At 37.6% G+C, this 27,447-nt stretch overlaps 2 long non-coding RNA genes across 2 annotated transcripts in view; one reads left to right on the forward strand and one right to left on the reverse strand.

Moving 5' to 3' along the window:
• The window catches only part of LOC148116430 (uncharacterized), a 122,466-nt gene that overhangs the window by 86,946 nt on the left and 8,073 nt on the right, over positions 1-27,447 (forward strand). The window lies entirely within an intron of this gene.
• Positions 13,586-21,204, reverse strand: LOC148116431 (uncharacterized). Its single transcript, XR_015729251.1, has 3 exons — positions 21,046-21,204; positions 19,874-19,912; positions 13,586-16,414 (listed from the first exon to the last, which is right to left on the reverse strand). It is a non-coding gene; the product is annotated as an uncharacterized LOC148116431 (long non-coding RNA).

Below are 27,447 nucleotides of genomic sequence, written 5' to 3' on the forward strand. Positions count from 1 at the left end.
TGAACTACACAAATAAAACAGGAAACTGACTGAGCATTGAGGCCAGAACTAAAAATCTAAATGATTCATACTGAAATGTCATGAAAAACCAAAGTAAACAAACCTGAAAAGAGAGAGAGAGAGAGAGAGAGATCTTTTTGTTACTATTTTTAAGTATATCATCGTGTTAAGGAGTGACTTGCTGAAGTCCCTGGACAGAGCCAGAAAAGAGAAATGGTCCAGGGCTGTTGAAAATGTAAACATTGCCCATTCTAGCAGGGAAGCCTTGCCCCTTATCCAAAAATTGGATTCATCATCCACACTGTAGGAAAACATTCTACCATCAACATGGACTCCATAGCTAACACTGCACTCCCTTCTTCCTGTCTATGGCTCAAGTCAAGGCAACAGAAATGTTTAGCAATGTACCTTATTTAGATGGTGTTGAGCCATCTTTAATGTTTGAATAACCCCTCCTGAGAGCTCTTGTGAGAGAGGTTGTTGTTGTTTCCCTGGGTGTGGGCTCTGTGTTCAGGGTGATGCTTCCTTGAGCCCTGGCTGGGAGGATGTTTCTCTACTCTGGGTGGTTTGGTTGGGCCATTTCTCACTGTATGCCCAGATTCTCCACAATAAAAACATAGTGCCAAGTCTCTATGCCTCTGATTTGTTCTGTAGCTGGTGATTTCCTTGGCATCCTATTTGCATGGGTTCCTCTCCCTCATGCTCAGTCCCTTTTGGTCCACCTGATCCGCCAGTTGCATCCCTTTCTGGATCAGGACTCGTTACGCACGGTCACTCATGCCCTCGTCACCTCCCGTCTGGACTATTGTAATGCTCTCTACATGGGGCTTCCCTTGAGGAGCACTCGGAGGCTCCAACTGGCGCAGAGTGCGGCCGCGCGGGTGGTGATGGGAGCGACGTGGCGCTCCCATGTAACGCCTCTCCTGCACGAGCTGCACTGGCTCCCGGTGGTCTTCTGAATGCGCTTCAAGGTTTTGGTTATCACCTTCAGAGCGCTCCATGGCTTAGGACCTGGCTATTTGCGGGACCACCTGCTACCACCAATAGCCTCCCACCGACCAGTACGCTCCCATAGAGAGGGGCTCCTCCGGGTGCCGTCGGCCAAACAATGTCGACTGGCGGCCCCCAGGCGGAGAGCCTTCTCTGTGGGGGCACCTACAATCTGGAACGAGCTCCCCCCCAAGATACGGAGGATTCCGGATCTGCGTACCTTCCGCCGCACGCTTAAGACGTTCCTATTCCATCAAGCTGGCCTGACCTAAACTTTTCCTCTTTTTAAATGGGAATTTTAAATTTGGTTTTAAATTATTGGGGTTTTAAAATGGTTCAGCCAAATTTATTTAATTTGTTTTTATCTCTATTTTAAATTTTGTATTTATATGTTTTATTTTATGGCTGTTCACCGCCCTGAGTCCTTCGGGAGTAGGGCGGTGTACAAATTTAATAAAATGAATGAAAAATGAAATAGTGTAGAGAAGGATGAATAGTTTGGTGTGGTGCTGGTTGTCTGCAACATCCAAATCGGCCTCAAATCTCTTCTAAACATGAGTCAATGATAATACAACTTGGTATATTTGGTTTAGAGTCTGTAGAACCCCTTGTCTAATGAGCTCAGTACTGATTTGGCCATTCAGTCCTTCTCTGAACTAAGCAATTAGAGCTGCCTCATTCCGGCCTATGTCTGCTGTGATTAATTTGAATTTTGTTATGTAAAGTCTGATCTTTCTATGACCTTGTTTAAGCTATGAATTTGGTAGGTCACTATAACTTCTCTTATTGGATCTCTGAAGTGGCTCCTAAAATTAACCATCAAGTTATTCATAATTGAGTCATTGGTTTCAATGATCAAGAGTGCCTATTGAGCTGCTGAGGCTGTCAGTAAATGCAGTACAAAGCAGATGTGTGACTGGTGAATTGGAAATTCTGCCGTTCAGGTTCACATAAACAACTCACATTACATATGAAGGTTCTTATCCTTTCTGATTCTCCTCCAAATCCATTTGGCAAGCTTCCATGACTTCTCTGTAATACGAGTTACACTTCTGGAGCTGCTGCAAGTGTCGGAGCTACAGTGGTGTGGGCTGCACCAAATCCTATGTCTGTTGTACTGGTTGGTGCACCATTGCTGACAAATTGCATAATTGGTTCTCCATACCATCCTGACAGCGTAGAACAGTGTCTATAGTTGTTTTGTCAGCTCCTGCTTCTGCTTATGAATCACATGCAATGTGGGTTAACAAGGTAACAGAATAACAGAGTCGGAAGGGACCTTGGAGGTCTTCTATTTCAGACCCCTGCTCAAGCAGGAGACCCTACACCATTTCATTTTTTTCTGTTCTGCTCCATTTGAAATTTTTGTGAGTTGAAAAGTTTAATGTCAGGTGCAAAAAGAACAGGTCCACACCTGAAAGTTTAATTTAACTGATTTATTACTAAAGCCAATACACAGGAAAAGGGTGGCTCAGTGACTTAGACACTGAGCTTGTCTATTGAAAGGTCGGCAGTTCAGCGTTTCGAATCCCTAGTGCCGCATAACGGGGTGAGCTCCCATTACTTGTCCCAGCTTCTGCCAACCTAGCAGTTCAAAAGCACGTAAAAAAGTGCAAGTAGAAAAATAGGGACCACCTTTGTTGGGAAGGTAACAACATTCCGTGCGCCTTTGGTGTTTAGTCATGCCAGCCACATGACCACGGAGACATCTTCGGACAGCACTGACTCTTTGGCTTTGAAACGGAGATGAGCACCACCTCCTAGAGTCGGGAACAACTAGTGCATATGTGCGAGGGGAACCTTTACCTTTACCTATAATTAGGAATCTTCTCAACTAAAGGTCAGCACCTGGTTAGAGCTAGATAAGGCTCAGTGGCAAATGTAACTATAACAAGCACACAGTGTATAGATCACGAAATGTTGTTAATTGAGAGTCACTAATTATAATGTATATAAGAAAAATAGAAATAACCTGTATGTACATATGAGGTATACTGATACCATAAAGCTGGCTATTGTGATAGAAAATGGAAAAACTGTTTAATAAAAATTATTTTTTTAAAAAAGGCTCAGTGGCAAGGGGGAGGGGCTAAACTTAGTTTGTGGCTGCGTAACAACTCTAAACTGATGCCTCTTTTTATCCCTCCCCTTAGCTCTGGCAGTCCTTCTCTTACAGCTTGTTTCTTTTGATGAAGGTAGATAACATCATTGTGTGATTTAATCTGCAGGTGATAGTAGACTCAATTATCACTGGGTAGATTCAAGCATCCCTATTCCTAAAGAAAAACAATAACATTATTTCCTAATTAGCTTGATTCATGTATAGTGGTGGTCCAGTAAAAGTCATGGGAAATTCATCCCCAACAACTTTTGCCTGGGATAAAAGAAACTGGTTATATAAATCCAAATTCTGAAGATCCTGGGGTGCTGCCAAGGTTTGCTTTCAGCAGTATCCCATGATACTTTCATGGGACACAGAGGATGCCATTTGCAACATTTGACCAGCTGTTCATGTGCTCATCTTCTGAATGCAAGAAAAATGCTTCTGAGTTTTAAAAAACAAATGTTGATAAACAGTTTAGCTTCTATATTCATTAACATAAATAGATAGATGGATTTTATTTTTGCCACATTTCCTCACATTCTTTTTATGGGAAGCCCTGAAATTCCCTTTATTTCCAGGCAACTACATTCTCCTTCCTGTTCACTGTCTCTTCCTTTAATAGCCCTTGGCTAGATCTCCACACTCAGCCAGCTGCCAGCTGCACTAAGAAAGCAAAGAATAGAAAAGCCACCATATTAAATTATTTCCTCTATCTCTAAAGAAGTGGTTAACATATCATGTAGGAAATTCATCTTCCACGCATCTGCATTCATGCCAAAAGGGTCACACTAGAATCCGCTCGGCCCTGAAAATCTCTGCCACAATACTTTCAGATGCTCTGGACTAGGATAACTAAATGACTGTCAGATGTGAACTACAAATCTCATTGCCTCTCTTTTGAGGTTTTTGCACACAAATTCTCATATGCAGTTTGTTAGTGACCTCAATGATTAGCAAATAACACACACACACACACACACACACACACACAAATAAATTGAAGCATTACTGTTTAAGACAGGAAGGTGGTACAGAGATTGGTGAGGGAGTCAGATTATTGGTAGCTCACTTCCTTCTATCCAGGACATAGCACATAACCAATATTTGAGCAGAGTCTGCAGGATTGTCTGGGTTGCTACACATCCTCTTCAAGATCTGTTTTCCTTCTTACCTTCTGGAAGGAGGTTTCATGGTATCTGAAGCAGAACATCTAGATTCAGTTTTGTTCCATATAGCATCAACCTTGTGAACTCTCAAGCTTCCTCTTTCTGCTACTATTCAAAATGGACAGTGATAATGTATGTGTGTGTGATTTGCTAATCATCGTGCATGTGCGTATATGTATATGTACAGTGCAAGTATATATTTATGTATCTATATAGCATGTGTATATGTCTGTTATGTATGTGTTTGGGTAGCTATACACTTTCTCTTGAAGAACAGGCAACAGAATTTCATTTTTAATGTGGGCCAGTGTGCTTACAGTAAAAAAAATGTCAATAAAAGTTATCATTTTATCTTATCTAAATTATACATTATTTTATTTTTTTCTATATGCTGCCTTTATTATTTTTACAAATAATAACTCAAGTTGGAGAACATAGTTTCTGCTTTAGACCAATTCCACAGTTTTTTTTTTAATGGCATCCTGTAACAAGAATAATACAGAAAAGATTGCATTTGGTGATTACTTTACTGCACTAATGTTGAGGTTATATATTATAAGGGCAAAACGGGATGTTCTTTGGAGCAGGGGTCTCCAACCTTGGCAACTTTAAGCCTGGAGAACTTCAACTCCCAGAATTCCCCAGCCAGCAAAGCTGGAGACCCCTGCTTTGGAGGACACCATGACTGGTTTAAAAGCAAGCAAGCAAACAAACAAACAAACAAACAAGGCTCCAGAGTTGAAACACAGCCTCTGAAATGCTGCAGTTTCTCACAGCAGTCACTATTAGGGAGGCAGTCGGCAAATCTTTTGTCTTTCTTTTTTCCTACAAGTGAAGAAACAACAGATAGAGAAAAAGTTGACTGCAAAAATAACCTTCAGAGAAAGGGTTCACACTGCCTTTTCCAGCAGCATTTCATTTTATTAAAAAATGAAAATAAAAAAGTTAGCATATTCTTGTTCATAGCCCAGGTTACAAAAACTTTCCAATTCTGTCTCTTTTGCATCCAGGTAATAAAAAAGGGCAGGGCATTATAAACACAGCAAGATGTACGGCAAACAAATTTAATAAATAAGTAAATTAAATTAAATCAAACACTTTTATCAACTTTTCAGGGCAGACAACAAGGCTTTTTCTCCAAGTAGGAGAAATGACCACATATGAACTCTTTCAAAGACCAAGAACACAACAATTTTTGACATTCTTCCATTCCCAAAAGAGTCATCTGAACAATCCTCCTCCTTTCTTCCTTAAGTCATGCAGCAGTTGGTTCTCAACTATACAGCTACTTATGTATATGGATATTTGCATTTAAAATAATACAGATTTGATCTTAATGTCTAGTTTTGCCCTGGGTTACTGGCAGCAGATTTCCAAGATTCCAGAAGAGATCTTTATGTCATTGGTACTGTCGAAGTCCCTGAATGTATCAAAACAGAACTCAATTTTTATATTTTCTAAATACAAGGTGGGGAGCCTTTTTCAATAGCTGTTGCGTGTCCTGGCTGTGAGTGTCTACATTTTTCTAACTTCTTGGATTTCTAACTGTAAGAATGTCATGAAAAAATTCAGAGTTCAAAGCAATAAAATAATTTCTTACATTTTTAAGTACTGATATTGACCACTGTTATACATGTTTCTAGTTTTGTGCACAGATAAAGGAAATGCAGCCCCTCTTGGACCTGTCCAGAGTTTCAGAACTTAAATCATGTCACAAATATTTGCATTCTGTTTTTTAAAACCATTAGAGGAAATGGGCCAAGGCTTTCCATTCAACTCCACATCTTTGTTCATTGAATCAGATGACACCAGATGATTAATCTTTTTCTGTTATTGACACAGAGCTTCCAGAAATGATTGAGCTTCCTCCATATGTCAACTTGGGACATAAGAGAGATCAGATTTTCCTTCTGTATTACCAGTAAAACCATGCTTGCTTATCTGATTATAGCCTTCTGGATTTCTACCACTGTACAGTTTCTACCATTGTAGTGGCGGTGGTGGGAGGCTCCGCCCACCCACCCGGATGTCATCATGGACGCTCTGCACAAGCACAGAAGGTTCTGTGCATGCGCAGAAGCACCGTGCATGAGCAAAGCAAGCGTGCATGTGCACACACTCACAGTTCCGAACCGGTAGCGAAGGTAAGTGGAACCCACTACTGCTCTGTTTTGTAAAATATTTGACTTTTAAGTTTTATGCTGCCAGAGATGGTCTAAAAGAATTAATAGTCTTTCTTTGTTCCTGAGATCAGAGGCTCGGGATCAGGCTAGAAGACTTGCGAAAGACCTCTGAAGCTCTGGAAGACAGTACCTATTTCAATCAGGATTCTTTTTAAATTGAAATTGGTTGCCGGTGGTCCTCCGGATCTGCTTCAAGGTGCTGGTACTCACCTATAAAGCCCTTCATGGCATGGGCCCGGGGTATCTACAGAATCACCTCCTACCGGCCTCCCACCGCCCAGTGCGCTCCCATCAGGCTGCCCTCCTCCGGGTCCCCTCGGCTAGACAGAGTCGGCTGTCGGTCCCCAGGATGAGGGCATTCTCTGTGGTCGCACCGACCCTCTGGAATGGGTTGCCCACCGAGCTCTGGACAGCCCCCAACCTCCGCATCTTCCGCGCCAACCTAAAGACATGGCTTTTTCACCAACTTCCCTGATCTTTTGTGGATTTTAACTTGGGGATTGGGGATTTTAAATTGGTTTTAATGTTTTTAAAGAAGGGTGGCATATAAATCTGTCAAAATAAATAAATAAATACATAAATACATAAACTCTATTACTGACTTATATTTCTATAGCTTATTATAGCTCCTAGTGCTACCTCTCACAGCTCCTATGTCTAGTGGTACAATGGCCTACAAGGTTTCTTCTGCAAGAACAATAAAACAGTTTTTTCCCCTCATTGCCATATTGATTTTACCAGAAGTGGTAGAAAATTTTTGGGAATGAGGGGGCATTCAAGAAAACTTAGGAAAGTTGAGTTTAAAGCTTCGATGTTGCTCTAGAGTTAGCATTTGACCTAAGACATTTATGGTTCTTTACATATAAGATATTAGTTTCCTCTTTGCAGAAAGGTAAAAAGATGAACAGATCAGTAATAATAACTACCATTATACGATCACATTTTTTGTTTTTTAATTTAAGTTTTGCAAATCAACTCTTACTCAGGTCAACATACCATCTTGTACTGATTTCAGCATAACCTGATCTTTTAAAGGAGAGATTAAATATAGCCATATATGAGTAAGAACATCCATTTACAGGCCATAATTTACTGCTAAATAAGAGAATTGTGCATGAGGTGTGGGGGTGGTTATTTGGTGAATCATTTTCTTCGAGGTCAAGTAACAGTTGAATTCAAGTGAAGATTCAAAAAGTTCATGATATTGCCAAAAGTCTATCGGCATGGAGGTGGCTCCTTTTCTGGCAAGGGGTTAAGGGTCAAACTACATCCAAAACCATTTACTAAAACATTATTAAGAATATCACTCTATATTAAATGATGGAGGGGGAAACTTGTTTTGGAAAATCAGACATAGCTGTGGCTGTTCTAGAGTCTCAGTTTATACCTAATTTTAGATATAGACCACTGGGTGGTGGATCATTGTTCCTTCATCTCCACCAACATCATTTCCTGACCATATGACTCAACATAGCTTGGAGAAGATCTTGCTGGGTGGTAAGTGCTGAGAAATTAGAGAACATTTCTATGTTCTCTGCTTCATAATTGCAGATTCAAGGGCACAATTTCACTCTGAGTGGAACAACTTGCTCAGTCAGACAAGTTTCATGTTTGTTTCCCATATACCGTTGGCATGCTGCTTTTACTCCATGGCTGACTCATTAAGATGAGAATATGGCATTAGCACATTTAGGCTTTGGGATTTATTTCAGCCTTTCCAACTACCTGTTCACAATAACCTGTATATGCATGTGACTCAGCCTGGCTCCAGATGTCAAGGTGGAACAATGCAAATCAAAACAGATGTTCATTTCTCTGTGATACAAAAGTCCGAACTTGATCAGTTCAGGGCTCCATGAGTTCCAATTTCTCTAGAGCAGCAGCATACTGCAAAGATCTCAATAGTATCATCACCATCAGGTGATGATATTAATTGACACAGATCAGGTGTGCCAGTGGGGGCCTGTGGGCTGAATGCATCACATGCAGGCCATGCCCATCCCGGCTCCATAAAGGCAAAAACGTCATGATACGTCACGTGACGTCACGTGACGTGATCAAGTTTGACACCCGCGATCTAGATAAAAAGAAGAAAGTTGCATTCAGTAAGAGACAGATCAATTCTTCAAATTAGAGCTTTACAATTAAGCCACCATTAGTCATCCATAATCACAGCATTTTGTAGGTAGAGAGGTCTTAGAAATAAGAAGAGATCTTTTATTTATCCATTTGCTCCAAGCAGCTGCACATCATCGTCTAACTGCTTGTCCTGAATGATTATGTAACATTCTTTACTGAGTTGAATGAGCTGGCTAGTTGCTAATCTGTTTTATTGAAAAGACCCGCAAATGACAATTTATATTACCACAGCAATCCTAACAAATCAAAATCCCTGTATTTAGAAAATGCCATCACCTTTTTTCTTACGAACCCACTGTTTTTTGTTTTTTTTTTCTGCATTGACTTCTTTGAATTTGGCACAGGTGTTTGGGAACCTATATTTAATCTCTATCCCAGAATTCAAAGGGATATCTCATACACTGGACTAATTAGTATAAATCTGTTAAGATCATATTCACGCAGGTAAGGTTTAGCAGTTCAAAATTAAGTTTGGGCATGTCTATGCTTGCTAACTTTGAGAGCTCAGTTGCCATTTCTCTGACCAATTTATTTCAAACCAGAGCAATAGTATTCTTTTTCATACATCTCTGGAGCTTGCAGGCATATTGTCCTCCCATTGACAAGAATTCTTGCCTCTTCTTACCTTAGAGCACCTAGATTAAAACATTTAATCAGTCAAATGAAAAAAACCCAAAAAACCAAGCAACTCATTCTTTTTTTTTTTTAGTTTACATTGTCATTGTACCTCGTACAATGGAATTAAATGCCATCTTCAGTGTACATTATAACTATAAAAATAAAACACAAACACGCATTCTTCATATTCTATACAATTGAATTGAAAACCCAATATTACATTAATATTGCACTATACATTAGAATTCAATATAGTTACTGCCCTGGGATAGAAGCTGTTTTTCAGCCTATTTGTCCTTGTTTTTATTATCCTGTACCTTCTGCCAGATGGTAATAGTTTAAAAAAAGGGTGCCCAGGATGAGATGGATCTTTAAGAATGTTTTGAACTTTCTTAAGGCAGTGGGAGCTATAAAGCACTTCCAAAGAGGCGAGAGGGCAACCAATGATCCTCTGGGCAATGAAGTTAACCCTCTGGAGTGCTGAATGTTGGTTGGTTTCTCCATCCAAAAGAAGAGGAAGTAGGCAGAACTCTTGCCAATTTCACATCTGCTCACTGTGCCTTGGGTACTACAGTACAGTAAGCATTAAATGGGAGAAATTTCAAGGATCTTCAAGCAATCAGTGCAGCCCAGATCACTCTTGGCTTTATTTTGAAATGTAATTTGTGCAGTCTGTCTTCATCATTTAATAACTATCTCATGTTCTGTTCCATTCCAGATGCTATAGTAGCATGTAACCATGACTAGAGATACTAAGAAAAGTATCTCATTGCAAAATAGGCAATATGGTATAATTTTAGATGCTTTATATGCAATACAATAATGGTTGCAAGGGGCTTGGATGTATTCTTTCAAACTATCACTGGGTTCTCTTTATATGAACCTGGATATGGTATAGTGGCAGAATATTATTTTATTTTCTTTGTATTAGTCGAGTGGATGTGTTAAGACTTGCAGTGGTAAATATAATCACAGATCAGTGATACTAACTGCTTTGGAGGGATTAGAGAATAAATGTGGTAGTTTAAACACCTTTAAGAATTGCATCAAAATTATATCCACACATCATATATGCTTTTATTTTAAAACCATAGCCTACTTTCAAAATTCTGAAACATATTCTTCTTCCGCGTATTCTACTGTTCATTTCCTGCAGCTGCAAATTTAATTTAGGGTTTTTTTTCTTATTGTTTGATTATCTAGGATGAGCTATTGTAATACCATGTTTCATGGAACAGGCAACCACTGTAGGTCCCCAAAGACCAAACTAAGCCTACTTCATTCATTCAGAAAGCAGGGTTCTCTTTCTCTTAGAATTATTTGTAGAAAATAATAGAAGAGTTGCTATTAGTTAGATTTAATAATTTCTTACAATAAGAAAATTATTAAATGTGTGATATGCAAAGTTCCAAAGTGGTTTATAAATGCAAGAACTCTCTAAATCTGCCTCCTATCCATAAGTAATACTCCCTTTTTTGGCATCTCCTTGTACTGTTCTCCATTTATCTAAAATAATATATACTTTTTCTTCAAATCTGGATTTACAGAGTTGGAAGGGATCTTGTAGGTCATCTAGGCCAGCCCCCCACCCAAGCAGGAGATCCTACACCATTTCTGACAAATGGCAGTCCAATCTCTTCTTGAAAGCCTCCAGTGAGGAAGCTCCCTATATTCCATATGTCCAGTGAAATGGACTAATAAATATTCTGCCCTGAGTTTTTGGAACAATAGAATACAGATAATCCTCAATTTACAACAGTTCATTTAGTGAACTAGAAAAAAGCACTGGCACTGAAAAAAGGAACTTATGACCCTTCTTTACACAATTGTTGCAGCATACTTATGGCCACGTGATCAAAATTTGAACACTTGGAAACTGACTCATATTTATTATAATTGCAATGTCCCAGGATCCTATGACCTTCTGAAAACAAAAAATAGGGAAGCCAAATTCACTTAACAACCGTGTGACAAACTTGACAACTGCAATGATTCACTTAAAAACTATGGCAAGAAAGGTCATAAAATGGGGAAAACTCACTTAACAAATATCTCACTTAGCAACAAAAATTATGGGATCAATTGTGGTCGTAAGTCAAGGACTACCTGTAATACATCTTTCATTTCCTGAACAAGAGAAAATGTTTGACACAGAATTTGGATCCATGTTTCATTTCAACACACTGAGAGCACTGCCAATATGTTAAGCCATGCCATAGGACCTCCTGTGCAGAAGATATTTAGATACAGCATTTATAACTTGACATTCTTGTCTGTCTCTGAAATATGAAACTGTCTTAAGCCAATGACACTTTTTTCACCCAAAGCCTCTCTCCTTTTGAACCAACCTGTTTCCATTCCTTGCTTTACTAGGAAGCTGGAAAAATCACTAGGAAAGATAACCTGAAAAAAAGTTTAAAACTTAGGATAAATTAAATACAAGTGGGAAAAGAGAAGCTGACCTTTGACTTAATTGGTGTGCGACTATCAATTGTTTCAGAATCCCAAAGAGCAAGTATTCTGGCAGTTAGTTATACAACTTCTTCCTTCCTAGAAGACTTCAGGAAATGATTAAAGTCCCTCCTTGTCTTCTAACTGGCTTCTTATGATAATACTGCATCGCTTACTATTAGGATATAACTCATAACCTCTCTGCAGCCTTCTAGGAATTACAATAAATGATATGAAAGGGGTGGAGCAAATCTGCACATTGAAAAGCATTCATAATAAATAATAGAGATTTGGACCTCAATAATGGACGAATGGTGCAAAAGCTGATGGAATTAGCAGAGATGGCTAAATTGACTGCTTTGATCAAGGTACCTTTGTTTCTACCTGGAAACCACTTCTGGACTTTGTGCTCGAGATAGAAAAAAAACTGAAATTTTGATTTTGGGCTTTACCGATTAGATAGATTTGGTGTTATGGAAATGGCTAGCTTAAACTACTATGTAAAACTAAAAAGTTGTGGTTTGATGTTATTACCCTATTCTAGGAACTTGACTGTCAATTTCTTTCTTTTTTTCCCTTCTTTTTCACACTTTTCCCTTCCCCTTTCCCTTCCCTACTTCTGCTTCTTTTTGCTTTTGTATTTTTTTTGTATGTGATATCATAAATTAATAAAATAGTTATAAACACACAAACAATAAATAAATAATAGAGATTTCTGCTTCAAAATTATTTAGGAGAAAAGAAAGTTATGACCCTCACCTCTTCTTATGCACATTCAATCCCATACTACACATTTGCAATGACTGCAGCTTTAAGAAGGCTTGGGAGGAATGACTCTAGTCCTGTTAACCAAATGGCGCCTAAATATACTGTTCTCCAGGATATGGCCACAATAACAGATTACTTAAAGTGGTTTTCAGCTATTCACTGCCCAATATTATGCTTCTAACAAAATGCGGAAGTCTAAAATATCTCTGTAATTATGGTAAACACAGACAACAATCACTGAAATTGTAGAGTACTACACTCTCTCCTTAACCTACAGGCTGTATATAGAAAGCTAAATGAAATAGTTTTTCTTCTCCTGTGTAATTAGATATGTACTACATTCCAGGTGTTGAGAGATTATAGGGAGCTTGCTTTTGCTGGGGGCCAAATTCTAATTCATTTCCTTTCCCAGTTTGTGCTGTTTGTTGCATTTTGAGTAGAAGAATAGAGACATTTTAAGTAAGCCCCACTGACTTCTATTAAATGTGTTTCAATTCAATGTGTTTAGGGGCAAGATGAAAATGTAGTTCCTTGCTGAAAAGCATCGTAGAACAATATGTTAGCTATTAGATTTGACATTCTCATAAATCTCATTCCTATCCTTCTTTCATATATCTAGGATCAAAATGATTATATTAAAACTGCACTAATTATGACAGAAGCATACATATGTATTTAATTAAAGGAAAAAATGATTTCTCCCCTTTCTCTGTGATGAGAAACCATTCAGACTCTGAGGAAGTGTTCTGAGGTATGTGAGAGTAAAAATACAGTTTTTCTTGACTGATCCATATCTTTCTAAAGTATTTTGCATGAGCCATAAAAAGGCACAACTGTTTTAAAGAGTATATGTATTATTAGAGCAGCTGTATCTTTAATATATTTGATACAGACACATCCTGTTTTCAGATTCACCCAGAGCCTGAGTACATGCATACTTAGTAAAAACCTAACATGTGATTAATTTCTTTCCAAGGCATGAATCTAAAATTTGTAAAATTATTTTTTGCTGTTTGTTTGCCTTTTTTCTTCATTAATTTTTTTGTGATTTTTTTTTTTTTTTGCTATTTATTATACATTATAGATTGTAGTTTATTCTATTGGTCTGTGCAGTCTCTTCAGAGTATTTTTATTGCAGTAAAAATAGAATTAAAAAACAAAATAAATCTACACCTAATAGCTTTATTTTTCTTTATTTTTACAGTGAAAATCTTATTTTATATACTTACAAAATGTTCATCCTACATTTCATTGTAATGTAACCCCAAGATAATCAGTACATAAAAATAAAAGGCAATAAAATGAATAATAGTTGAGCTGTCAAATTCACTCTGTGCCATTAACTGCTTGTCTCTAATACCTAGTTCTCAAACTGATTAAACAGCCTGATGGATGATTAACTATGTTTCACTGGTTTTAATTTTAAAGTTCAGTTCCCTTTAGAAGGCAAAAAATTAAATGTTTCCAAAACATATTTCTGGGTGACTCAAGTATTCATCAAGTTCTAATTCCAGAACCATGCTCTTAGTATTTAGTTTGCCTGCTTATCTTTAATATATTTTACTGGCTTTGAAGCGTGATCTGTCTTTGTAATGCTTCCATAGACATATTCATGGCTCACTGATCCATCCTTATATTTGGCCATTAACCGGCAACTATCCTAGTTTGTCAAAGGTCATGGATGAGTTTCATAAAACATTTAGATAAAGGAAGTCACATATCTCAAGCAACTGTGGACATGAAACAATCATCATTATTTTACAGATGTAAGGAAGCTTTGATTTTAAACAAAATCAGATTACTGTTTCTTTTCAGAAATAGTAACCAAGCACTTTATAAATTTTACAAATTCTTTTTCCTCATATTGTTCTCAAAGATTTATTGATCTATATATTAAATGAAATTTTGCCCTTCTGAAAATCCCATTTAGATGTTGGCACGATATGGGATCACAGCAGGGAGGTCAGAATAGTTAGCCTCAGGATATTGGTTCTGAAGATGTAATCAGCAGGGGTGTATTCAAACAAGAATGTAAGAAGCTGAACTTCTGCATTTAATTCAGGAAAATTATCGTTATCTATCAGGATGAGAAAAAAATGGGGAAAATAACCTTTGAACTTTGAACTAGTATTCATTGTCCTCACCCATTGGTGCCGAACACACAGTGTTCAGAGCAAAGCTACGTGGCTATGAATTCTACCTACCTCTACCTAGCTACTGTATGAGTTCAATTCTTCTCTTGGTTTAAATTTTATAAAACGTGTTTATCTAAAGCAAAATTACAAAACAGAATCTGGGTAAGGTTAGTATATTTATTATTATTATTTATTAAATTTGTATACCGCCCTTCTCCTTTCGGACTCAGGGCGGTGAACAGCCAAAATAAAAACATTATTACACAATATATACACAAAAGTTAAAATAATTATTAAAACTAATTAAATGAAATTTGGCCCATAATTTAAAACATATCAATTAAAATCAATATCAAACGTTAAAACCAAAATGGAATCAGGCCAGCCCGGCTAGCTGAAAAAAGTAAGTTTTTAGGGCCCGATGAAAAGTCCGGAGGTCTGGGATCACTCGTATCTCTGGGGGTAGATTGTTCCAGAGGGTAGGTGCCACCACAGAGAAGGCTCTCCCCCTGGTGGTCGCCAGCCGACATTGTCTGGCTGACGGCACCCTGAGGAGGCCCTCTCTGTGGGAGCGAACCGGCCGGTGGGAGGCAATTGGTGACAGAAGGCGGTCCCATAAGTACCCCGGCCCTAAGCCATGGAGCGCTTTAAAGGTGGTCACCAACACCTTGAAGCGCACCCGGAAGTCCACCGGAAGCCAATGCAACTCGCGCAGGAGAGGTGTCACATGGGAGCGCCCCGCCGCTCCCATAATCCCCCGCGCAGCTGCATTTTGCACCAGTTGAAGCCTCCGGGTGCACCCCAAAGGGAGCCCCATGTAGAGAGCGTGACAATAGTCCAGACGAGAAATGACAAGTGCTTAAGTGACCGTGCGTAAGGAGTCCCAATCTAGAAAGGGGTGCAACTGGTGTATCAGGTGAAACTGATAGAAAGCCCCTCTGGCCACGGCCGTCGTATGCTCTTCTAAAGACAGCCATGCATCCAGGAGGACGCCCAAGTTGCGGGCCCTTTCCGTGGGGGCCAATAATTCACCCCCAATAACCAGCGATGGCACCAGCTGGCTATACCAGGACGCTGGCAGCCACAGCCACTCGGTCTTGGAAGGGTGGAGTTGAAGCCTGTTTCTCCCCATCCAGACCCGCACGGCCTCCAGGCACTGGGACATCACTTCCAAGGCATCATTGGGATGGTCTGGGGTGTGTTTGGGGTGTTTTTCTCCAAGATGATGATGATGATATATTTTGGGAGGATTTATTCTGGAGTAGATGTAAAAAAATATTAAGATCATTTCAGTACTAAAATTCAGTTTCTGCTACTTTTTGCAAGATAGCTAGAAAATATAATCCTTCTGTTGGGACTTTGTGTTTAGTTCTTAGCCAATACAATTCCTAACATACCGGTAGTTAATTTTTTTATATTATTTGAAGGTAACATGAATCTTTCCAAACAGGCTTACTGATTCCTCATGGTATTTATGAGAGATACATGATGATACAACTCCCACAAGGGGCCATATGCAGCTTGTTCCTTCTCACATCCTACTTTAGCTTTCTATATTCAGATCCATGAATGAGAGGAAGTGGGCAGGATATTGCAAAATCAGCTGATTCCCATTCTGTGTGGGAAGAAGCCTTTGTGTGATCAGTTCCTGCTGTGTTTGTGCATGCATGTCAAGATGTTGAGCCCTGCATGAGCTATTTTGCAATGAATTGTCCAGTTTTTTTTAAAAAAAAAAACAAACTTGTGGTCCAAAAGACATAATTCCATTTCCAGCTTAGCAACAGTGTTTGAGTCACATGGATACTTCAGCCAGGCTTCCTCTTTTGGCAGATTTATCATTCAATCAACCAGAATGTCAGACTGAAAAAAGAAGCAGAGAGGAAGTTTAAGGAGCAGTTTCTTTAAAAAGAAGTAGTCGCAGCTCTACAAAGTTAGTGAATGATAAATTCTATCCACTGTCAGAAAAGAGAGCCACAGCTAAATCTATAAAATGCATACAGACTGCTATGTATTAATCATTTTTCTTTCAAAACAGAATCCACTAAAAGCAAAAGGTAACTGAGCCTCTTGTTCATGAAAATACCTAATTTTGCTCAGGATTTTCATTGTTACATTTCAAAGCACTCAAAAGCATCTCTTCTGATTGTGTGGTGCTCTTCTGCAAATCCTTATAATCTGTTTGTGATCTGACATGATTTGTCTTCATTTATCTATGTTCATTCTATATTATTCATTTATCTATGTTCTATTTATCATGCAGTCCTCCCCACCTAAATTTCCTGCCTCCTTTTATTATCCAAAGCCTGCCTTATTAGTGCCAAAAACTAAAATATCACTTTGTTAAATATTGTTATACAAGGGAGGAGTGTTTGGTTTCATCCACTTGTGAAGGGCAGCCCTGAGCAGACATTCTCCTGACCTGAAAAACATTGCCTACTGCTGTGTTATAATGTTCAATAAATCAATAACAATAACATAACATGCCCTTGAATACCACTGTGGAAGCTTTCACTAGTCCAGATATCACTAGTCCTTGCTTTGCACATGTGATAGCCCTGCTGGAGCAGCTGCTAATTTGCCTCAGGGTGCGATACGAGGTGCTGGTTTTAACCTACAAAGCTCTACATAGCACAGGGCCTGGTTACTGATGTGATTATCTATCTTCCATGATGTCTGATTTGCTGATTCACATAGAGAGAATTGATATGCTGCACTCTGGTATAGTGGCTCTTACTAACACAGTTACATAAAATCATCCTGGATCAACTCATGAACAAGCATGATGCAATATTGTTCTCAGACAACTGTCACAGAATTACATCCCTTGGATTTAGGCATTTATTTTCTTTGGTGGATCCAGCGTTTAGATTTGAGGTATACCTAAGAATCCACCATATCTTTTTTTTAGAAAAACAAAACAAGCATAAGTTCATCCAAATTAGAATATTAGTTCATAACTGAGTAGGTTCCACAGAAAGTTTCTTTACTGCTAAACTTCTGATGACCTGCTTAGAATGAAGTCAGTTTAACTAAGAATGGGGACAAGACCTATATTTAAAATGTTCTGCCACACCAAGCCCACAATTAGTGAACCCTTTCATTTTAAATGGAGTTGAGTGGAAGATTTTCCATAAGGAATATGTTGTAGCATAATCCTCTGTATTTCAGAGTTCTCAGTGAGAATTAGTTCTAAGTAAACACGTAGAGTGTCAAATGCCTTATATAGCCTCTTTGCTCAGAAGGAATACAGTTTTAAACTGACTGAAACTCAGGCTTTACATTTGCAATGGAAGTTATGGCAAAGGGTTGATTATATTTTGTCTGTGAGAATCCATCCAGTATTTCACAAAATGTTAAACCATGTCATGGTTCATATGTCTATCCTTGTTACTCTATAGCTACGGCAGAGATTTGCACTGGCAAAAACATGTAAAAACCAATATATTAAACAGAGGGGATGATGGTAGCAGAAGACAGGATTATTTGGTTGTAGGTTTATTTGTCTATACAATTATTTGTATGTCATCTATTCTCTCAGGTAACCTTGGAATGCTATGGCTGGCCATAAAGCGGAACTGGTTGCCAAGTGCCCAAAATGCAGTCATGTAAATGTAGAGTGTGAGTGAACCCATTGGAAGTTTGCAACGGGTCATAAGTAGCTTGGTTTCCCATCAAAATTTTAAATAGTTCCTAACCAACCTGTTGTTAAGTGAGGACTATGTGTATATGTAAAGAGAAGTTTAAACCTATAAACATATTAAGAATATGATTGTTAATTTCTGTTGAGACTGCTAAATGTATCTTCACTTTTATTTTGTTTTTTAAAAGTTTACAACAGGTTACTAGGTTTACAATTGCTTAATATATTGTATGTGTGTGAAGGACTGCACTTTTAACAAGTTAAGAGCTCAGATGCATAAAAGAATTCATGTGCATTTCCATCCTGTAGTATCTATCAAATTACAGGGCAGTGGGGCTTAAGTAAAATACAAGTACTAGCCTTCATATGCTTATTTCCTTTTAAAATGTGCTAAGTTTGAGAAAAAAACCGAGTATTTTTAAAATAGATAAATGAGCAATCCTAACCCACCATTGTTGATAATTACAGGAAGTTTGCTGCTTCTGCTTTTATTTAAAATTGTTCCTCAACTCCTACCTTTCTTACCTTCTTTATATTTACAGTTCTTTATTTTGTTAGTTTGGCGCTATGTGCTACATAAACATCTTGCTGAGCAAAGAATGAATTTTTGGATAACTCAAAATAGTAAACTGGAGTGCTGTGCGCTTCTCTTTTTTTCTTAAGTGTCAGTATAAAGAGTTAACTTTTAACAATGAACAATGCCACATTAGTATTCTCATGCAAATATTAATTACTCATAGGGTCTGGTTTTGACAGAGAAGATGGCCAGGATGTAAAACTTTTAAGGAACAGAAAATAGGAATGCTTGCAAAGAAGGGGAGAATCCAGAGAGACAGAGAAAGAGAGAGAGAAACAAAGGGATTAAAAGGGGGAAATGAAACTGATGTACAAAAATAGCATCAGCAATCAGATGAACTGCACTACAGTACCATAAACAGAATACTGGATAATGAATATGTTTAGGAGCCCTACGTTGGGTTGCCAAAAAAAGCTTCAAATTCCAGCACCAGAACAAGATAGAACAGGTGACACCTGGCTACTGAATAATCACAGTTTATTTATTTCTTAAATTTTTATTAAAGATCTTCACAAAAGTAAAAGAAAACATGAACTAATATAGAGTAAGATTAAAAACAAGAAACAAAAAAAGATACAAAAAGTGTGAAAAAAATATAAATAAAAGAAAAAAGAAGATACATAAAGAAGTGACTTCCAATCCTGTTTACAAGTTACAAACTTATTCTCTGTCCTCCTTTATTAAAATTACATTGAAAATCCCTTTTTCTCCTGTCCAACCCTTTTTAATCAGCAAATCCAGTTCATCAATCACCCAGTTCATTTTTTCCATTTTCAGCAAAAAAATCCATAGGATTTCCAGTCTTTAATAAAAAAAAGTACCTACTGTCTTATCACTGATCAAATACCGGTAAGTCATTTTTACCATTTCCTTGGATACCATTCTGTCATCTTCACAACCTACTCATCTAATGTGAGTATTTCAGTATTTCTTGTGTGTATAATAGTATCACTGCAGTTACCATGTACAAAACCAATCTCAGAGATGTCTTTTCTAATTGGCTACCCTGAATAATCATAATTTACATCTTCTGTTCCTGGACAGACTTTTGGCAATGGATATTTACAAAGGATATTTACAAAAGGACAAGACAGACACTTACCATCTTCACTAAGCCATCATCCACCAATTTCTAGCTTTCCTTTAGTAAAAATAAAAGTAGATGAAATGGTGTTAAGGTAGCTAAAGGAGCTCAAGGAAAACATTAGAATTCATTCTGATTTTCCATTCCAAAAGGTATTCACAGAAATTAGCAATTCCTAAACTGCTTTTTGAGTGATCAAAGGCATTTCTATCTAATATATATTAAACAATAATTTCTGGATTTTTTTCCCCATGCCTGATCAACGTAAAAACATACTGAAGTAGAACTAGATTTTTTTTGGACGGGGGAAGCATAATAAAAGCAATTTGCCACTACGTTCTTTGGAGATTTTTTCTTTTTTAGTTTCTTAAATCAAGTTAATATGACTGATACCAAGTTCTATTTTAGGATGAAAACCTCATTTGGATTTCTGCTCTTGAGGATTTTGCAATGTTTTATGACAATTTATCAAGCAGTATATTTGAAAACATTTTCATATAAAAACTACAGTTAACACAAGCCAGTATGGATGAGTTTGCAAACTATGCTGAACTAATCCTATATCTGTTTTCCAAACAGTTGCCAGTTTAATAGATCAAGGGAATGCTTCATAGCAGGATTGAAATCTAGCAGGTTCTGACAGGTTCTGGAGAACTGGTAACGGAAATTTTGAATAGTTTGGAGAACCAGCAAATACCACCTCTGGCTGGCCCCAGAGTGGGGTGGGAATGGAGATTTTGCAGTATCCTTTCCCTGCCATGCCCACAAAGCCTCACCCACAAAGCCACGCCACGCCCACAAAGCCACGCCCACAGAACTGGCAGTAAAAAAATTTGGATTTCACCACTGCTTCATAGTATACCTGAACCTCAACAAAGCGTTCAACAGACAGCATCATAATATTCCCCTTCAAAAAGTGATTTAAAAATGGCTAGATGATATTAAATGGATTTAAGTTGGCTAAATGACCATACTCCCAAGGTATATTGTACAAGCTATCAGCTAATGGAGTAGGCCGCCACATTGAGTCCTTCGTGATATATCAGACTGTGAAACCAATACCATGCAGTATTACTTGTATTGTAAAGCTATAATATAAAATCTTTCAAGACGGAATACCCTTCTACCTCCCTTCCTTTATCTTTGTGTGATCTAGGGAGGAGCTTATTTAAAATGTTTACTCATCGTACCTTCTTGTCCCAGGCTTTTAGGTGCCTCTTGCCTTGATAGCAGCTCTTCCTTCTATCCAAAAAATAGCTAACATCCACAAATGTCATTTTTCTTAAAGTTACAGCTTCTATGATTGAGAAACAAAGGCAGAATACACAGTTAAATACTCCATGCTGATTACATTAAAAGAAAAAAAAACCTTACTTTTCTTTGTGGCAGACATCATATGGTTTCAACCTTTGATCTTTTTTATTTACCCCTGCCATGACTTTGATCTAATCTGTTGCATATGTAGGCTTGCTAGAATGCATATTATAATCTTAAATAGGATCTATAAAGTGTATCTTCTCCAAAAGGAAGAAAAGCGGAAACTCATGACTGGGTTTTATCATTCTATTTTAATGTCAGTAGTAACAAATAAAAGGTTGACCTCTCTAGTCTTTATATGTTTCATTGTCTGGGATTCTTCTTGGGCTTGATTTATATAATTATTTACACTCCATTTTTTCAGCTTGATGGGTCCCATGAACAGCTTACACTTAAACTAAACCATAAAAACAAAGTCATGTAAACTTGGTAAAAAAAAAAAAACATCCTGGAAACATCAAAAAAAGTGCAACAATCCAGTGTCACATTCAGTTTAGCCTCAAGAGCAAAGGCATTTCATGAATCAGCTTTCCTTAACCTATTGCCGTGATGGCGAACCTATGGCACGCGTGCCACAGGTGGCACGCCAAGCCATATTGGTGGGCACACGAGCATTGCCTTAGCTCAGCTCCAGCACGCATGCGCTTTGGGTCTTCTGGGCCCACTGGAAGTGTTTCCGGCCTCCAGAGTGGTGAGGTAGGTGGGGAAAGCCTCTGGAGCCTGGGGAGGGCAAAAAACGGGCCTACCGGGCCCACCAGGCCATCACATGCCAAAAGCGGGGGAGCATGGGGAGGTTGCACGTGCATGCGTGGGGGGGCAGGGCATATAAAATTATGGGTGTGGGCACGCGCCCATGTGACCACCCCGCACTCCCCCAGCTTTTGGCACGCGATGGCAAAAAGGTTAGCCATCACTAACCTATTGTTTTCCAGATGTTTTGGAACTATAATTTCCAACTTGTCAGCATCTGGGAATTCTGGGAAAGTAGACACAAATATTCAACATATGAATCCAGAAACTTTGGAGGAAAGTTTACAATATCAATACAAAATGACACAATTGTTTATATTCTTCTGAAACTAAATTAAGCTTATTACAAATATTGGTTATATCAGTAATATAACCTGAATTTTTATTGTCATAATCTTTTAATACCTGATTTCATACTTGTCCATAAAATTGTTCAGAATTTATTCCTCTATAGTGGTAATTTCTCTAATTAAGTTCTACATTTTTGCTTCTTTTATAGTTCCCTGAAAGCTGAGTGAATATTCAGTTTGAAGATTTGTTTTGAAGAAACAATTTTAAATTACCCCTTCAACATACTGTAAATGTTTAAATCATATCAAAAAGATTCAGATCTGGTTCATACATTTGGACAGATACTTGCCTATGTAAAAAATACCCATTTTCCAAGCTGTTCCCATAGTTTGAAGAAAACCAATTCAATTCAAATATTTGAATCACTTCAAATTTCTGAATCAATTTTTTAAAAAATCCAAGGGTCCTGGATTTTCCTAATTTTTATTTTGTTGTGATGCCTGGCTTTTCTGTTTAGCAGACATATGTTATATGTTAGATTTAGGGTGTAATGGGCCTTCATCACCTTTCCTACAGTCTAGAATATTTGAGACTCTTTAGCTTGGGAAAAAAGAAGCAAAGATATGATTCAGTAGGGATGTGACTGAGACATATGAATTCTTGCCTCATGGAGAAAATAAGCAGTTTCCTCTCACTTTGTGGTGACAGGGTGCCTTCTACTCAATACTGACTCCTGGCAATGGCCTAGATTAGTCCCTGCAGTTTTCCCAACAGCATTTTCAGAAGTAGTCTGCTATTACTTTCTTCCTACAGCTGAAGAAAATAAGTGAGCCATAATCACCCAGCTGGCTCTGTGCCTAAGGCAAGATGAGAACTCACAAGTCTTTAGCCCAGGTGTGTCAAACTCACATCATCACGGCAGTGTCAAGTAATGTTATCAGGATTTTTTCCCCCTTTGCTAAACTGGGCATGGGCATGGCCAGCACATGATGCATCCAGCCTGTGGGCCGGGAGTTTGACAGCCCTACTCTAGCCTGATACCTTAACCACTACACCAAATTGCCTTTATCTCCTTTACTAAGGATAGATGGTGAGATGTCAAACATGCTCTAGTGAATCCTGCACTGAACAGGGAGGTGAATTAGATGATCTCTAAATCCCTTTCAACTGGATTCTAGATTCTAATTGGTATAGTAGCCTACTACTATAAGTACAGTCCGTGGAGTGTCTCTTTTCAGAAAGTTCCACATTTACCAAATCTGCTGAGTTTACCTCTGTTTTTTCTGCAGCTGAAACTGAATCCCTGGATTCTTTCCCTGTTCCCCTTCACTCCTTTATCACTTTGTTTCAAATATTTACATACTATCTGTCATGCAATGCATCTCCAGGCAGTTTACAGAAACAGAAGATTTTTACATAAATACAATCATGTAAAAACAAACATGTCCACCAGTATAGCTGTAACACTGCATAGCTGTATATCAGTGCCTCATAAATATTTCATCTCTGCTATCATGAGCTCTCAAATGCTTAGGTGGATTTAAAAATAATTAACAACCCTCTCCCCTGAGATTCAGAAGGCCCCACCCTTTTAGATTTCCAGAAGACTATGAAGAGTTGATCTTCCCTAAGTGCTGGGCTAAGATGAGACTGGTGTTCAGCTAATGCATTGGGGAGTATGGTCTTTGAGGTACTATGAACTGTAGTTTTGATGTTAATGTTTTTGTTTTCTTTTTATGTTTTATTGTTGCTATGAACCTTCCAGTATTTTTGTATATAAGAGGGATGGTCATATAAATATTGAACAGAATGAAACTCAACTCCATTCCTGCCTTTTCTCCAACCTCATATTTAGAAGTTCTGAATGGGAGCTTTAATTGTGTTCCTTCAAAATGAGTGCAACTTCTCAAATGACCTGACATCTGAATTAAGCAAGATCCAAAAATTTGTCCATAGGTGTTCTCACCTTCAAGTGATTGAAAGTAGATGTTTTAGATCTGCCATTGCAATATGTGGTAAGAGCCAAAGACACTGCCTGCACCACAGATATGCTTTATTGTTTTCCACTTTGAACTTCTTTTTTATTTAGATGAATGTCAAAATGATATTAGTTTTTGCTTTATTTCTAATAGAGTGCTCTCCAAATGTACTATTAGAAAAAGCCCTATTCCAAGTAACTCTGTTACTAGAATCAACTTTATACATCACCTTTTGCAGTTCCCTAGAAACAAATAAAATATGTAAAATCTTATTTAGACTTTACTACAATTATAATAGTGTTCCAATCCACTCCCTCTGGTTGTAAAACAAATCCAGTCATATAAAGTTAAAGTAGCCTAGGATTGAAAGTAAGGAAGATGACATTGACAGAGATATACAGGCTCCATTGCTAAGCATAAAGGGTTGAAGCATTTTCTAGGTCCACAAGAAGATAAATTTGGAAGTGGCTCAGACAGGCATTCTCCGTAATTCACTAGAGCATAATAAGGAGCAAGTACAGCACAGTCAGACTTGCAAGATTCAATTACGATAGCCAAGTTCAGTAAGAAGAATTTTAGCCTTCCTATGGAGTTTATTGTCTGGCCTTTTCTATTGTGTGCATCTAATAATCTATCAAAATCTAGTTATCAGATGAACTAGAAGAATATGTAAACTCAATTGTTCATATTCAAACGTTTCTGTCTGCCAACTGAATACACACAACTGAAAGAATGGATTTTCTTTCTTTCTCTCTTTAGCTTCCTAAGTTTATGTTGAAGGACGGGAATCCCCTTTGCAGCAGATTTGCAGAAGGAAGTGTAAAAAAGGGCAGAAAAGAGGAAGATGGTAGAGCAACAGGAACTTCATTCACACAACTATGGATATCAGCTAATAAATGAAGTCCACATTTCATGAATAATTCTATAAAAATAATGAGCATATAGATAGAAAACGCAAGGAAATGAAGCATTTGTAAGCAGATAACATTTTATGACAGGATAAAATAATTACCTGTTTTTCATTTCTAATACAATTGCAAGGCTAAGGTTAGCTCCAAGGAAACAAGTAAACTATGGATAGAGAGCAGCACACAAATCTATTCAGAGCAGCAAATCAGCCAAGAAATCTGAACCAAGGGCCCATAACCAAAGAGGAACTTCAAACAAATGCATTTAGTCAAAGAATTAGCATGCATATACAGCAACTTGATAGCACAAATTGCTTGAACAAATTAGCTGAACGTTTGCCTTCTAAGTTTGTCTTTCCACTATCCAAAACATTAATCCATGTTCTTTTTATAAAAATATCAGAATATACAAAAACACTAACAAGTGAAGATACAACCTAGAGGGGAAAAATATATTTTGAAATTTCAAATTTGACCAATTTGACCTCACACCACTCTCCCCTATCTGTCTGGGGGGGGGGGGGTATAAAAAAATCAAATCTGGGACCAAATTCAGATTCTTTCATTCAGATGTTTAAAACATCTGAAAGAGCAACCGACTTTCATGAGCCAAAGTCTTGTTCCATCCAGGCTTTTAAACTTCTGTTTGCATCTCCAACTTTTCTTACGGAAAAACCATTGGGTAAGGAGAAAAAGAGAACAATTTTTGTGATGCCCAAGGGTTAGAAGAATTTAAAAATCAAAATAGTAGTCATCCAATCAAAGCCTTGCTGTCATATCTTTCTGAGATCAAGAGGAAATTGTAACAGATATACAGCAGTGCTGGGTACGTCTAGATATCTTTCTATTATTCAAAGCACAAAACCACTTGTAACCTGTCTTTGGTATAGTCATTTCAATCTTTCCTGAAAGAAATGACCTGGTGACAGTCCATTGTGACAGGCCAGGTCACAAAACAGACACAGGGAGACATTCAATGAATGCTACTTCCTTATTGTAGGATATAATAACAGACTCTTATGAGGTGAGGTTATTTTAAGCTTCTTTCTCATACTTACTCCAATTTCTGGATAATCTCTTTTCCAAGTTCCTTCTTAACAGCCCTTTTATATCTTTCCCAAATTTAACTCTAAATTCCTTTAGACTTTGCCTCAATAATTTATGCTGTAATACCTGCTTAATTAAATTATTACAATCTGTGTAACTGCAGCATTTATATATATATGGTACATGTAATAAATCATTACTAGGCCTCCATGAGATTTGGAAATGAGATATAAAGTAACAGTATCAGCCATTTATTTACATACGTGTTTTAAATATGCTAATAAAAACTAGGAATTGTATTTTATATATTTTCCTAAATTTGGGGTCGGTGCATTCCTGATCTCCCAAATTATTTTCCCACTACTTCAAAATTTCTAGTAATTTTACATGTTTACATTCTGCACATATTAATTATAAGAAATAAATTTAAATTTCATTCTTTAATAAACTGTAGCTCATATTAGGAATCTCCCTAGTACAGAGCTTTTGAGCCAAGTGTTCAGATTACTGCAATTCCATCCAGTGATCCTAGATGGGCATTAAAAGATAGGCACAGATTGAATGTAAAATCAGGCAAGAAACCAGATTTCTATTGGTAGCCTTCTTCCTGAAGAACTTCTCAATAGTATTGCACATTCCTTATCAATAAAATGTACAAATGGTCATGAGTTCAACAGTAAATGCCAGATAAATAAAGAGAAAACTTCCCCGTGACCGGGCATAGGATTGTGTGTCACATAATATAAAGTTTATATCATTGAAGAAATCTGGTTAAAGGTATTTGAAATATAGGTAGAAATAGGACTGCATAAGTACTCAATTTACTTGGTTAAAAGACTCAAAATAATTTTTAAAAATGAAACTTTTATTTGAGGTTTTGGTGATTAGATCAACTTTGTGGTTAAAGAAATGTTTTATATCTACTAAAAATGTCAAGCAAAAAGTTGAAGTTGAAGATGTAACTTTTTTGTATTCTAATGTACTGAAAAAAGCAGAAATCACTGCTTTTTTCCCTTTCTTTGCACTCTTTCTTTTCTTCTTTTCCCTTTCTTTTCTGATTATTGTTTCTATTTGTATTTACAATTATAATAAACTTTTATAAAATTCTTGGTGGGGAAAAAGGAAAACCCTTTAACTGCTTCTTCCCCAGAAATGTTTCATTTCAAACTGGTCGTTATACACTGGACCACTGTTCCCAATTATGGAATGGTATAGCATTGTTCAGAAAATAGATGCAACTGGTAGATTTTAAACAGCTTTCATATTTTTATTATCTTCTATATATGCATATGTTCTTCAT

The sequence above is a fragment of the Pantherophis guttatus genome, chromosome 1, assembly GCF_059756535.1.
Source record: "Pantherophis guttatus breed Tessera chromosome 1, ASM5975653v1, whole genome shotgun sequence".
NCBI lineage: Eukaryota > Metazoa > Chordata > Lepidosauria > Squamata > Colubridae > Pantherophis > Pantherophis guttatus.